The 14,100-nt window shown below is 64.7% G+C and overlaps 1 protein-coding gene across 1 annotated transcript in view; it reads left to right on the forward strand.

Moving 5' to 3' along the window:
• Positions 1–850: 850 nt before the first annotated feature.
• Positions 851–14,100, forward strand: part of FRMD1 (FERM domain containing 1) — a 50,460-nt gene continuing 37,210 nt past the window's right edge. The window contains exons 1-3 of the mRNA XM_049695210.1: positions 851–977; positions 1,202–1,497; positions 2,000–2,120. The gene's annotated coding sequence lies outside the window, so the exon portion shown is untranslated. The remainder of the gene's footprint in view (positions 978–1,201; positions 1,498–1,999; positions 2,121–14,100) is intronic.

Raw genomic sequence — 14,100 nt, forward strand, 5'->3', positions numbered from 1 at the left:
AAACGCAGACAGCAGGACACGGTGGGTCTCTAGGCTGTGCAACGGGGGAAAGCCTTGTGCCCCCTTACCCGAGCTTTGATCTGTTCCAGCCCTCACTGTCCTGCTCTATAAAATAGGAAGATTGGCCCCTGTCTTGCAGAATTCAGCATACTATTGAGCACCCAGTAGATGGTTGGCATTATGAAAAATACCTTGTACCCAACTACAAGGCTCTCACCGTTGAGTGGGGGGGGGGAGGGCACCTGAAAAATCACACTGCAACTGAGTCTGTGAAGTAATTGAGGTTTGCAGTGCTGAGAGCGTCCCAAGGAAGCCGTGAGTAAATGGAGCTGGGGACAGCTTTACCCCAGTTGTCGGTTTGAGTGTGACCCCGAGGTACGAACTTACTCACTGAACAAATAACCGTGAGCTGCCAGCCACTCTTCTAGGTGTTTGGGTCTCCGCAGCAAACAAACAGAAATACCTGCCCTGGTGGGGGGGACTTGATCAAAATGAAAGAGTAAATAAGGTAATATACTAGAAGCTGACACGAGCTATGAAGAAAAACAAAGCTGGGAATTGGTGAGGTTTAGGGTTCAGGACTGCTCCCTCGCAGCCCCTCCCAGGGCCCTGGGCCTACTTTTCTCTCGACATCATACCCCAGCCCTTCCTCAGGGTCCCGCGGCTGCATCAGCTTCGGGCCCTGCGGCACTGGAAACGGCGTGCATCCCTCCACGCGCGCGCCGGGCTCTCCCACTACTGCCTCGCGCGCGTCCCACTGGTGGGTTCTGGGTCCCCCCGCAGGTCACCAGGTCCCTGGGCACACCTCCGCTCGCCAGGCACCGCGCTGCGCCTCCAGTGCGAGCGGGTGCGCGCTGGCTGGTGGAGGTCCGGCGGGACGTTTCCACCAGACACCACCGGTGCGCCCGGGCCCGTGCGAACGCCGGAGAATGGGACCCAAGGACCTTGCGACCCCGCGAGGCTGCACCCTCAGCAAGGTGCGACCCGGGATGCTCGAGCCCCGCGGCCGGGCCGTCCAGCTGGTCCGGCGGGGAGGGAGGAACGCGGTGGTGGGGGCTGAGGAAGGGCGGGGCTGGGAGAAAGGGGGAGAAGGCGGGGCGGGGGCGGGAGGAAGCGGGCAGTGGCTGGGGCGCCGGCCAATCCCGAGCCCGGGCACCTCCCCCTGGGGATCGTCCCCAACCGCCGCCCCCGCGGGTTCCAGCCTGACTGCAACCGAGCTGCGGCGACGTTCAGTCCGCCGCCCCGGGACCCGACCTGGACCCTCGCCCAGACCCTCACCCCGACCCGGATCCGGACCCCGACCCCGAACCGGAGCCGGACCCGGAACCGGACCCGAAGCCAGACCCGGACCCTGACCCAGACCCGGACCCTCACCCCGACCCGGACCCCAACCCGAACCCAAATCCTGACCCCGATACGGACCCCGACGCCCACCCAGACCCCGACCCGGACCCGGAACCGTGAACCCTGTCTGGACCCCGACTTTGATCCCCGCAGGTGAGCGTGTCAGTCTCCGCGGCGGGGGGCACCCCCTTCCTGCGACCCCGGCCCCGGCCCCTGCCGGGGGTCCCGGGGGTCGCGGGCACCGAATCCGACGGCTGTCACCTCACGGCCGTCGCCTTTCCTGGTTTACGCCTCTAGGTCCCACCCAGAGGCGGAGGTCGGGACCCTCCCCCGGGCCTGCTATCGCCCCTGGGCGGCTTCTTACTTAGAGACCCGGTCCGGGCCCAGGCTCTGCGCGGAGCGGTCCGGCGCGTCCCGGCCAGCCCTTCTAGAGGAAGCCCCCGGCCCCCCTGGCACCCCCTGGACCCCCGGCCCCCTCCGGCACCCCCGCCCTGCACTCCTTCCGCGGCTTCTCACAGCCCCATCACCACCACACCCACACCCCACAGTGGCCCGCGCTCCCGACTCAGTCCAGGGCTGCGGCGCTGGTCTGCATTGGCGGCGCGGCCTCCTTTATCCGCCCCCCGCCCCGCCCCCCCCCCGACTCTCCATCCAGGTGCGGCCTGAAACGTGGACTTTCTGAGCTCCTTTGGAGAGGGCGCGACTCTGAACGTTGCCTGAGGCTGACCTGGAGAAGCCTGGAGGACCGGCCAAAGCACCGAGAGGCAGACACCCAGGTGAGGGGTACCTGCCTGCCTGCAGGGTATGGGATTCCCAGGGGGACTGGAACTTCCCAGGTCACAGGGTCGGGCTGTTCTGGGTGATTTGTGTGTGGGGTGGGGGGGTGGCATTGGCGCAAGGCAACAAAACGACATTAGCTGTGAATCACCAAGTTGAGGGCATTCCTTGGTTCAGCAGCGTGGCCACAGCCCCTCTCTTCTTCCTCCCCAGAGAGGAAGGCTGGAGCAGAAAGCGGCTGGGGCGTGGGGAGGGGCCGCGGGGGAGGGGCTGCGGGGGAGGGGCTGAGGCCAGCGCTGGGGTCAGTGGGTGAGTGTGTCTTCTTCCACCTTCCGAGTTTCCTTGAAAGGCGAGCGGACTTCTCTAGGACGCTGCTGGTGGGGAGCTGGGCCTTTCCATCGGGAAGGGGGCTGCTGGCCACTTGGCCCTGAAACACCCCTGTCCCCGCTTTTCTGTGGAACCTCGGCCCCCTGCGTCCATCAAATATGGACGAATGTGACTGAAGACAAAAAGGGACGTGTGTCCCGCGCCCACCCACCCAGTCCCAGTGTCCTCCCAGCAGAGGCAGGCAGACAAAAGGAAGTGAGGGGAAGGCCCAGCCCAGGCCCCGCGGCTGTGCTTACCTGGGGGCCGGGGTGCGCAGGGCCAGCTGCGTGCTTGACACGAGGAGGCTCTGTAAGCCACGCCCCACGTAACATAGTTGTGTCCAGTTCATTCCCCTTGGACTTTCAGGGATCTTCTGGTGACCAGGATGTGGTGACGCGAGGGCACAGAGGCCCCAGCCACCTGCTGGCCTGGGTTAGGTTATTAAAGTGGTGACCTGGTGGGCCCAGGTGGGCATTTTGTGGCAACCCCTTCCTGGCCTCTGGGCACGGGCTGGATGGCTGGTGGGTATGTTGAGGTCCACGCCCCGACGGTGGGGCTGTAGGTGGGACGTGCGGGGCTGTGTGCGTGGCAGGGCCCTGTGGCCCCCAAGTGAAGAGTGGCTTTTCCGAGAGCAGCTGTCATCAGGTGCCGGTCCTCCCGGACTCCGGCCTGGCACCGAGCAGTCCCTGCGGTGAGCGGGAGACGTGAACCTGAACCTCAGGAAATCCTAGGCCTCCCAAGACTGGGAAGACAGGCCCACTAGAACCTCAACGTGTTTTTCAGCAGGACACGGCAGGGTTGGGTGGCCTGCCGGCTACTCAGAGGGCAGGGCCTGGTCGCCTGTCACCTCACCCCAGCCCCACTTTAGCCAGGACTGGTCTGCCCCACGGGGACTGTTTGGGGCACCCTGCCCTCCTCCTAACAGGGTCTGCAGAGGGCCCCCATTTCCTCTCTTCTGGAAGCAGTAACTCCCCAGGAGCTTTAATCCGCCAGCCGTCGCTGCGCCATTTTACTCTTGAGAAGGGCGGGCTGAACGCCAGCCAGCCGTGTTGACAAGGTGCAGGCCTGCGGGTTTCCCGTCTCGGCCGCCTGATCCCGCCAGGAGGGCCGTTTGTGCATCTTCTTAGGCGTGGCTGCCCCCCCCCCCCCCCGCAGAGGTGGCTGGCACTGCACAGATGCGCCCTGTGCTCAGGGCAAGCAGAGCTGCACAGATGCGCCCTGAGCTCAGGGCGAGCAGAGCTGCTTCTTGACTCCTGGCCCGTTGGTTTCGCGGCCTCAGCCTTTTTAGGAAGGTGGTTGGTTTGGAAAAGTACAAGACTTGCCTACACAGAGTCGCTGGCTTCCTTAAAGTTTGAAGTGTCCCTGACGCAAAGACCGGGTACTTTGTACTTGACAAGAACTGTGCCTTGTTTTCGAAATGACTGGATTTTGAGGAGCTGGTCAGGTCTCTGCCGTGGCAGGACCGCGGGGCTGGGATGTTCTCAGATGACACCTGCTGTCTGAGGGCGGCTGTCACTCAGGAAAGCCTCGGGGTCACCTGAACCTTGTTCTCCCTCATCCTTAGAGCACACAGTGTGACCCAGGCACCTGGGCGCGGCTGAGGGTGGGCGCCAGCAGGGAGGGAACGTCTCTGACTACGGGAACCTTGTATCTCCCTGCACCCTGCGCTCGGCCCCCTCCCCAGTCCCTGCACCCCTGCGCTCAGCCCCCTCCCCAGTCCCTGCACCCTGGGCTCGGCCCCCTCCCCAGTACCTGCCCCCTGCGCTCAGCCCCCTCCCCAGCCCCTGCACCCTGGGCTCAGCCCCCTCCCCAGTCCCTGCACCCCTGCGCTCAGCCCCCTCCCCAGCCCCTGCACCCCTGGGCTCGGCCCCCTCCCCAGTTCCTGCACCCCTGGGCTCGGCCCCCTCCCCAGTCCCTGCACCCCTGCGCTCAGCCCCCTCCCCAGTCCCTGCACCCTGGGCTCAGCCCCCTCCCCAGTCCCTGCACCCCTGCACTCAGCCCCTCCCCAGTCCCTGCACCCCTGGGCTGGGTCCCCTCCCCAGTCCCTGCACCCCTGGGCTCGGCCCCCTCCCCAGTCCCTGCACCCCTGGGCTGGGTCCCCTCCCCAGTCCATACACCCCTGGGCTCGGCCCCCTCCCCAGTCTGTGCACCCCTGGGCTCGGCCCCCTCCCCAGTCCATACACCCCTGGGCTCGGCCCCCTCCCCAGTCCTGCACCCCTGGGCTCGGCCCTGTCCCCAGTCCCTGCACCCCTGGGCTCGGCCCCCTCCCCAGTCCTGCACCCCTGGGCTGGGCACCTCTCACCCTGCAGTCCACACCCCCCTGTGCCCCTGCTGGGAAGCCCGGCGGGAGGCTGGTGGATCAGTCAGCGAGGGGACTCAGTGAGCAACTGCGAGAGCGACTGTGGCCATCACGACACAGATGTGTGGACGGGGGTGGGGAAAGGGGGCCGCGCGCCCTACACCAGTGTCAGCGCCCCAGGGACCCCGCCCTCTGCTCCCCACACAAGCCCAGACGCGGCCTGCGTGACCGTGCTCCCTGTCCTGTCTACAGAGCACGACAGGGCCCAACACCTGAGGCTCCCTTCTCTAGGCACCCGTGGAGGGACCCCTGACGGCAATGGGCAGCAGCCCCTCTGGGTGGGTCTGGGTGGCCGCTGGTTCCTGGGGCACCACCTGCACACACGGGCCTGACTGTGATGATGACATTAAGCTTCTTTCATCACCAAGGGGGTCGTTATTCCAGTTACTTCGCTCGACAACATAATGGATCAGGAAGCAGAGAGGTTTACAGGGTGCCCGCGGGCCCCAGGACCCCAAACCCTGGCGGAAGGACACCTAGAGTGTGATCCTGATAGCGCGGCACATGCAGGACGGAGGCTGAGCGCCGGCAGGATGAGCCCTGAGGCCGCGGTGCCTGCCTGTGCGCCTGGACGCCCAGGGGACCCTGCCCTTGGCCGTTTTCTCCTCGTCCCCTGAGGCCACGGCCAAGACCTCCTGTCGGTGCCTCCCTCCCAGCCCCACCCAACAGGGAGAAAAGTCTGGGGGGAGCGGGTGAAAGTCAGTCCTTTCTTGGAAGGGATCTTCACAGGTGCATGCCCTGTGCCACGAGTCGAGCCCCTGCCAGGACACAGGGCTGAGCGGACCTGCCTCTGCTCTTGTAGAGGAAGCCACGGGTGACCCTGCAGCTTGTTCTCTGCTCCCAAGAGAGGGACGTGGCCCTGGGCTTCTCATGCGTGTGCACCGGGCAGCTGGGCCCAGGGGCAGCGAAGCAGCCGGGCACAGACCTGCCCTAGGAAGTGTGGGGCGCAGCACGGGAGACCAGCCCGAGGACACGGGGGGCACAGAGGTCTGGCACACAGGAGTCCACGTGCCCGGGGAGATACAGGGTCGGTGCCAGGTGGCTGGCGGCCAGAGGCCAGTGGACGGTGGGAAGGGGCCTTGGCCTGAGGTAGCGCATCCCAGGCGGAGGGAACGGTACTCAGGACGGCGCAGAGGTGGGGTCCCCAAGGTGGGGGGACCCTGAGGTGGGGAGCCCGTGCGGGCCGTGGTGGGAAGGCCCCGTAGAATTCTGGACGCGGAGAAGGTGAGGGGCTGGGCAGGAGAGGAGGAGGTGGAGGACGACAGAGCCCAGCCGCTGCGCCAAGTCAGGGGGAGACGCCCTGAGGGGCAGGGGTGCCTTTGGAGGACTTGCCCTGGGCGGGCGGCAGGCGCATCCCACCCTGTTTCCAGACGTCTGTCTGGGCAGCTGTGAGGAGAGGGAGGGAGGGAGGGAGGGGCGGCAGGGGAGCAGGCTGCTTTGTTGGCCCAGGCGGGACACGTGGGCGGCACAGGCCAGGCTGGTGGGAGGAGAAAGGAGGGAAACGCCAGTGTGTGGCGCAGGGCAGAGAGGAGGTGGGACGGGTCTGCTCCCCTGGACCCGGCAGGCGGGGTGCCCTGGAAGGGAGGAGGGCAGAGGACCGTGCAGGAGCCCCCCACCTGCCCGCGTGTGTTCGCGGGGCGTCACCAGGAAGCAGGAATGTGGGTTTAGATAAATAGAATGGGTGTCGAACATGGGGGTTTAGTCGTGGCTCTCCGGGAGAGAGCTGCATTTTGAGGGGCTGGGTCGCGACTGAGTGGCGGGCAGGTCTGAAATCCACGGGGCGGGCCAGGCGGCAGGGCTGCAGACCCAGGAAGAGCTGACGCTGCAACTCGAGTCGAAGGCCGTCTGGAGGAGAATGGCCTCCTCCAGGGACCTCAGTCTTTCCTCAAGGCCTTGGACCGCTTGCGTGCGGCCCGCCCACACTGCGGAGGCTCACGGGCTTTGCTTAAGTCAGCTGTTTAGACCATAACTTCACCCCAAAACCCCCTCCGAGCAGCTGGACACCGGCTACGTGGCCCAGCCAGGCAGACACACGAGGGCTGGGCAGCCACGAGGCCGCACGTGGTCCTCTAGGCTGGGCACGGGCCTGTGGGCCCCTTTCGGGTGCTGGGGCCCTGGGGTCTCAGGAGCGGCCAGCTAACTCGTGACTGGGACCCCGATAAGTAAAGGTTTCCCCCGAGCCCTAGCGCACGCTCCCAACGCGGGAACAGCGATTTCAGGGAGCGGCGCTCACCGCGACCCACCCAGCTTTGCCCCTGGACGGTTCGCAGGCTCGGGAGTTTCCCGGGTGGCATTTGAAGTTGGCTCCGTAAGTGGAGGGCAGGAGAGACCAGGAAAGAGGCAGACACCCGGGCGGCAGGTGCAAGTTTACTAAGCAGGGACTTGGGTGCGACGCCCATCTCGGGCACCCCGCCCGCCAGAGTCTCAAGTTCACACGGAGGCCCTGACGGTCGGCTGAGTTCACCTCCAGAGGGCCTCAGCCGCGGCTCTGACACTGCCTCTCCTGCGGGAACCGGCGGCAGAGCCTGCGTCCGAGGGCGGGTACGGAGCGTCTGGGTCCGGCTGGTGGTCAGCCGGTGGTCACGTTCTCTCGATGGCCGCCTCCACCGTGGGGCGTCCGCTGGAGGCCTCGCGCTTCCTCCGGGCCGACACGCGTGTGTGACCCCAATCACAGGTGAAACGTGCTCCTCCGGGGCCATGGTCGATGAGCCAGTGCAGCCCTGGGGGCCGGCAGGCAGGGGCTGGGACTCGGGGCGGGGGCACCGGGCTGCTGGCCGAACCCCTCCCAGCGACCCCGCAGGCTACGTGCTGGGTGCAACATGAAAGGTGATGGAGACCCTTCGGGGGCCCCCGTGTAGGAAGCCTCTGCTTCCCCAGGAGGTGCCCCCCACTGTGGGCCTCAGGCCACTGCTCCGTGAGGTTGGGCCCTGGACGCTCCCCAGTCTGGGGACCTCTGTGTCCTGGGCTGACCCTTGACTTTGCCTTTGAACGCGCAGGGGTCCCGGGGCTCACCCTCCAGGCAGAGGGAGCACCGAGCAGCGCACACCTGCAGCAGGGTCAGGGCCCCAGGCCAGAGCGGCCCCTCCCCCCACGCACCCCCTCCCCCCCACCCCGCCCCCGCTCCCGTAACCTGAGGAAGGTCTGGGAAGCTCGCAGGCAGCAGCCACTCCCCGCACCCGCCAGGGCACCCCCCCCGCCCCCCAGGGTCCACACTGCGTCAGGCCTGCCCCGTGCGGCCTGGGCACGTCCTCGGGGCACATGAGGCCCCGTCGGCGGAGTGGACGCCCACTCATCTCGGTGCTGGAGCCCCCACTCGGGCATCTGTCCATCTTCCCGCATCCGCGCCTTTCCCAGAGCTCTTGCCAGGTGACTAGTTAACCAGATAAGCTGGTCGCTGACAGGGGCGCTCCCCCGGCCCCCCAGGACGCTCTGCCCCCGCGGCCTCCCTTGCCTCCTCCCAGGGCGCCTCTCCCCCAGCGCCAGCGTCTCTCACCCCGATGCTCCTTAGGTCTGAGCGGCTCTCTCTCAGCTCCGAGGGGTTTTGCCGTCGGGATTCGTCCTTTGGGTTCTGGAAAGAGAGGGCGTTTACTGGTGCTGGACCCTGAGACCGGGCTCTGGGGTGGGTGTCTGTGCCCCGCCCACACGTGGAGCGCCCTCGGAAAACACCCAGGGTTTGGAAAAAACATTCCTGCTCCCTGGGAAATAGGATGGGCTGTCGGCTTCGGATAACTGGTCACCACACCCGCCATTTCCCGCCCACCACGGCTTTGCCCTTAAACCAGCGCCGTTTCATGAATAATGGTGCGTGTTTCAAACTGGAACTGTTGGTTTGATGCTGTTGGTTTGAAATTGGTGTGTATTTGAAATCGTTCTCGATTCTTTGCATTAACAGCAACTTGGATCAGTCACGTCTTTGGAGACGCGCGCTATGCAGAGGCTCCCGCCCTGGCTCTTCCCTGGTCTCCCGAAAGCAGGCACCAAGCGCGGCTTCTCCGCTGGGCCTGGGCTGCTGCAGGGCCGGGAGCTGGGTGTTCTGGGGCTCCATATGACGAGTGTCAGGACCCGCTGGGCCTGGGCTGCTGCAGGGCCGGGAGCTGCGTGTTCTGAGGCTCCATATGACAGGTGTCAGGACCCACACACCCTCAGCAGCAGGAGGACGAGCAGAAGAGCCAGGCGTCGGAGCCGCGAGCCCGGCGGGCTGGGCACCCCGTCTGTGGCCAGCCTGCCTGTACAGGCCCAGTGTCCTGGCGCCCAGGGGAACGGGCCCAAAGTCGCCTGGAGCTTGGGCCGGTCTGGCCTGAGGCTCAGCCTTTCCTCAACACCGTGCTTTCCTAGCTGCGGGCTCAGGTTTTCGTTCCACTTCTCAGCCGTCGACAGCTCTCAGCAGGGGGCGCCGCTGCCTCGGCGGAAGGGTCCCCCCGGGGAGTCATGCAGCAGGGAGGGGCTGACGTGGGCGTCGCTGTGCCGCGTGCCGGGCGTTCTGCCTGCGTGCGGGAGATCGGTCTGCGGTTTTCTTGCTGCTCAGGACCCTGTCTATAAGCTTCCACCCCTGGCTTGTAAACTCATAACGTGAAGTCGAGGAGAAGCAGGCGCCGTCCCCTTTCACTAGAGCTGTCTTGTTCATTCTCTCGGGAATTGCAGGACGCCTCATTTCCTGCTGCAGGGGCTGGGGAGGCTCTGCCCCTCTGTGCACCTCGGGGAGGTCTGCACTCAGGACTTCTCTGGTCCAGAGCGAGCCAGGGCCCCTCAGAACACACGGAGGACCCGCCTGGGCATCCGGGCTGGGAGGCCCCTGGCCTGGCTAGCCCTGTGGAGGCAGGGTGAGAGCAGCACCGGCCGGGTGTCTCGGTTCTGGTCTCGGTGATTGGTTCTGTTCCTGGGCGCTTCTCTTGCCCCTTTTGTCTTACGGGACAGCGTATAGAAAAGCGTTTGCAAAAGTTTAAAGTGTAAATATACAGAAGTGAAATGTAAAATGCATTATATTTAAAGAAAGTATGAAAGTGCAAATGTGAGGTCTCAGCCAGGCTCCCCGGAGGTGGAACCTTGCTGGGAAGGGGCAGGAGGCGGTGACAGGCGAAGGTCAGGCTCTGCTGAGCAGGGAGGGGTTCAAGGACTCCTGAGTGGGAGGGGTTAACTAGCTCGCCAAGGTCCCCTGCCAGCAAGTGGCTGGTGAGGACACGCGTCTGTAGAGCACACGCACCTCTTACACTGAACGAGGGGCGCTGAGGTCACAGCACACGACACATGAGACAACAGCCTCGTTTCACTCCACCCGCCAACAAGAGGAGCTTATGTGTTGGATCCCCCAGCCCCAGAACTCAGCTTCCTAAGCGAAGAAGCAGAAAGTTCTGGAAGAGCAACACTTTAGGTGGCTGTTCCGAGTGTCTCGTCATGAGGGAGGGTCCAGATCTCGTGAATTCCACCCCAACACGTGCCATTAACAGCATCTCCAAAGACTTCCAAAGACCTTTTGGCCTCTGAATGCCCTGGTGTGCTTCTCCGACCTGAGAACCCATTGGCGGTTCTGAGAAAAGCCTCAGTCCACCTTGGTTTACATTTCTCGGGTACTGCTGTGACCTTGAGCAGATGGAAACCTTGGGGTTGGTCCAGGGAACCTGAGCCACCTTGTAAAAGTCAGACAGACCTATAAACTTGGAAGGATCCTCGTCAGGGTCTACAGTGACACTTCCGCTTAGGAAATGGGTTTGGTCGTGGCCAAGTGTAATACCAAGTGCACTGGTCCACCGCCACTGACAGGGCTTCTCTTCAGGCCCGGAGAAGGGGGCGGGGGGTGGTATGTGGGATGGCCGGATGGCCATGACCTTGAGTTCTCAAGGAGGGGGGGCGTGTGATGGCCACGGCCTTGAGTTCTGAAGGGGACACAGGCCAAGGTCCAGGGGCTTGAAGGCCGAGGTAACTTTCAGGACTCCGGTCTCTCCTTGGTGGGAGGTGTGCGCCGTTCTCGGGCTTTGAGCTGGAGTGCGTGATCTGCCCCGTGTTTTAGCAAGAATTGGGGGCTGAGATGTTAAGAGCAGAGGGCTGGGGGCTGAGAGAGGAGACTTTGGGAGCCCCTGCGCTCGTCCAGGCTAAAGATGAGAGGGGTGTGGACCAGGCAGTGGAGGGGGCGTGGCCGGAAGGTGCTGGGCGTGGTTTGATGATAAAACCGTGAGGATTTGCTACCGTCTGGACTTGGGGTGGGAGAAGAAAGAAACCAGGCCACTCCCAAGCCTGCTGTCCAGAGCAGAGGGCGGGAGGGACGGAGCGCGTGGCTGAGGGGCTGTTTTTGTTTCCCAGGGACTCGGGCGGCACCTGGCAGCTCGTCTGTGGGCTCAGCAGACGCCTCCCGGATCAATGAAGGGATGGATTCCGCCAAGCACAGGGGTGACCTGCCCCACGCTGCCCGGCCGGCAGCGCGTGTCCCGTGACCCTCTGTCTTGGCCGAGGTCCTCACGCCTGTTTCAGGGCAGAGTCCTGCTTTCAGATGAGCAGGGCCGCCGTGGCCGGGTCTGCGTTTGGGTCTCCGCGGCCCGCACAGGACCCTCAGAGGCCTCGGGCGGGTCTCCCCCGAGCGGGTGAGATGCGCTGCCCCGTGTGTAGAGGATTCAAAAGAAGCAATAGAACGCACTGGACAGGTCTGCTTTCCTGCCACCGTCCACGGCGAGTGTCAGCCACACACCCCTCCGTGTGGGGTGGGCCGTCCCCACCTCGCCCCTCTGCCCCGCGCCCGCCGGGTCGCTTAGCGCAGGATCTGTGGAGGTGCGGAGACTCGGGGACCCCTCCCCGCGTCACCCCGCTGCCAGTGGCCAGTCCGGGGTGGAACCCGTAGCCTGGCGCCGGTGTCAGCACCTTCCCTGCCCCGCGTGGCCTCCCAAGGGAGACAGCCCCAGCGTGTGGCCCTGGCACCTGGACAGCCTCTTGCCAAAATCCACTGTACTTTCCAAAGTGTGTCTTTCTGCTGAGCTGCAGCTCCAGTGTCCCTGTGCGTCAGAGCAGTGGGACAGCGTGGGCTCCCAGCGAGGGTAGGCGCTTACCCAGAAGAGCCGGCAGGCAGGCCTCGAGGGGCAGAAACGAGTCACCCAGCAGCAGACAGACAAATACATCACAGGCGCCTTGGTTTGGACCACTCACAATTGGGAAGAAGTCAGCTTCGCTAGACGGGGTCGAAGGCAGGCGCTCCTGCAGCTGAGCTGCGTGCACGGCCACCCGCTGGCCAGGGCTGCAAGCGTGGGTACTGAGCTGCTCCCCAAAGCCCTTGCCCTCTGTTCCACACGGCCGGGCAAAGTGCCACCTGTGCACAGCCAGCTTCGCTCTTCTGGGCGTGTTGGGGGCATAGGGGCTCTAGTTCCTAAGTTCACAGTCATGGCAAGTTCAGCACAGAGAGGAGGCTGGCGGGGAGGGAAATCCAAGAATCTGCTCTCGGGGCAGAAGGGGGAAATGGGAGCTGGGGGTGGGGCCTGGGCCACTGCCCAGCTGTAGTAACTGGCCGAGTCCTGTCCTTTCCTGCCCTCCCTCCTCCCATCCTGGGTCGCCCCAGAGCAAGACTGAGGGTTGATGCAGGGCAACCCCAGGGCTCCTCTGCCGACCTTATGGAGCTGGTGACCACGACAGGAGGTTACAGCTGGAGCAGCAGAACCCCAAGTCCCAAACTGGAACAAGCCCTAGTTTGCCCAGCCAAGTAACAGCTGCAGCCTTTGGACGAGCCCCCGGCTCCTCCAGCCTCAGTGCTCTTATCCCTGCAATGGGATTCTTGGGAACAAGAAGTCCTTGCCCCCAGCTTGTCATAAGATGGGGGGGCCCATCAGCGTGACTCAGAGCCAGCTCTCCCCAGGGACACCCCAGCCCTGCTGTCCTGCGGCGGTGGGGGTGGTTTCTGCAAACACCAAATTCTGTCCACCGCCAACACCCTCCGTCTGTCTGTGACCCACGCTCCCTGCCCCGTTCCCAATTTCCAAGTCTGTGCTCTGGGCGCACAATTTAAAGCCCGGTGCAGGAGGGGTGGAGGGCCCCAGAGGGTGACGGGGCCACCATCCCATCCACAGGGGAGACCCTACCAAAATGGAGGGGGTACGAGGACAGTGTCTTGCTTCACCCCTTTAAGTGACGTGACCCAAGGAGAGCCGACATTAGGGGGAAAGTAACTGAGGGCCTCAGGACCGCTCCCCCCACGCCGGCCCCAGCTGTCCCGTTCTGTGCCTCAGAGGGGTTGGGCTTAGGGTTCCCCGCCTTGCTGCTGGCAGGAGCCCCGCTGGTGTGCGCAGCTCTCACAGTGAGAGGTGAGATGAGACCCAGCTCAGTGGTGGGAATGCAGGGGTGAGATGGAAAATGGGGGTGGGGATGTGCTCCAGGGCGGCTCAGGGGACTGTGACCAGAGATGCTGGGACGGGCAGTCCCCCCAGCACCCGCTCCCCTGAAATAACACAGTCCCAGCTGGGGGCGGGGAGGGGAGGGGAGGTCCGAGGCAGCTGCAGGAGGACGGGGGGTGGGGCCTGAGCAGGAGGTGGGGGGTTGGGAGGATGACAGGAGGGCGCAGTGAGCACACTGCCACAGGCTCCATCCAGGACTGGGGCCCTGGCTGGGGGCGAGGTTCACCCCTAACGGCAGGGAGCCCTCTTTTCCTAACTGATGTGACCTTTACATTCTTCCTGATGTTCGAAGTTACCCCCATCCACCGCGCCAGGCGGAGATTTCCAGTGATACGCTGTTCTGGGGAGGTGGTGTCTGGAGGGGGAGGGGCGCTGGGCGCTGTTCTGGGGAGGTGGTGTCTGGAGGGGGGTGGGCGCTGGGCGGCTGGGAGCCATGGAAGGTCAGGGAGCAGGTTTGCTGGAGCAGCGGCAGCCCCCCTGCGTTTCCCACACCCCGTTGTCATGGTCTTCAGGGCCGGGCCACGCGTCCCTTGTTCTCTGCAGAAGACTCGAAACCTTCGCCGGAGTCCCTGCAAATGACAAGCGTCCTGCGGGACAGGCTTCCTGCCTCGGCCTCACGTCAGCTTCCTCAGCACCCCGCCCAGCCTCGGAGCCCACGTACCGTCCCCCTGGGCCCCGCAGGCTTTCTGCGTTCATTCACAGGCACCGCTGACCACAGCCGTGTGTGCGTCGGTCCTGGGAGGACAGGGCCTCGTCCCCAGCCCCCTGCCCAGTGGGACCTTAGCTGTGGCCTCACTCCCAGCCTTCGCATCCAGCCCCCTAAGACCAGAGGCGGCTCTGCAGCCCCGTCTGTGCGTGCTCAGCGCGTGGCCGTGGTCTCTGCTGGAGGGT

The sequence above is a fragment of the Orcinus orca genome, chromosome 12, assembly GCF_937001465.1.
Source record: "Orcinus orca chromosome 12, mOrcOrc1.1, whole genome shotgun sequence".
Taxonomy (NCBI): domain Eukaryota; kingdom Metazoa; phylum Chordata; class Mammalia; order Artiodactyla; family Delphinidae; genus Orcinus; species Orcinus orca.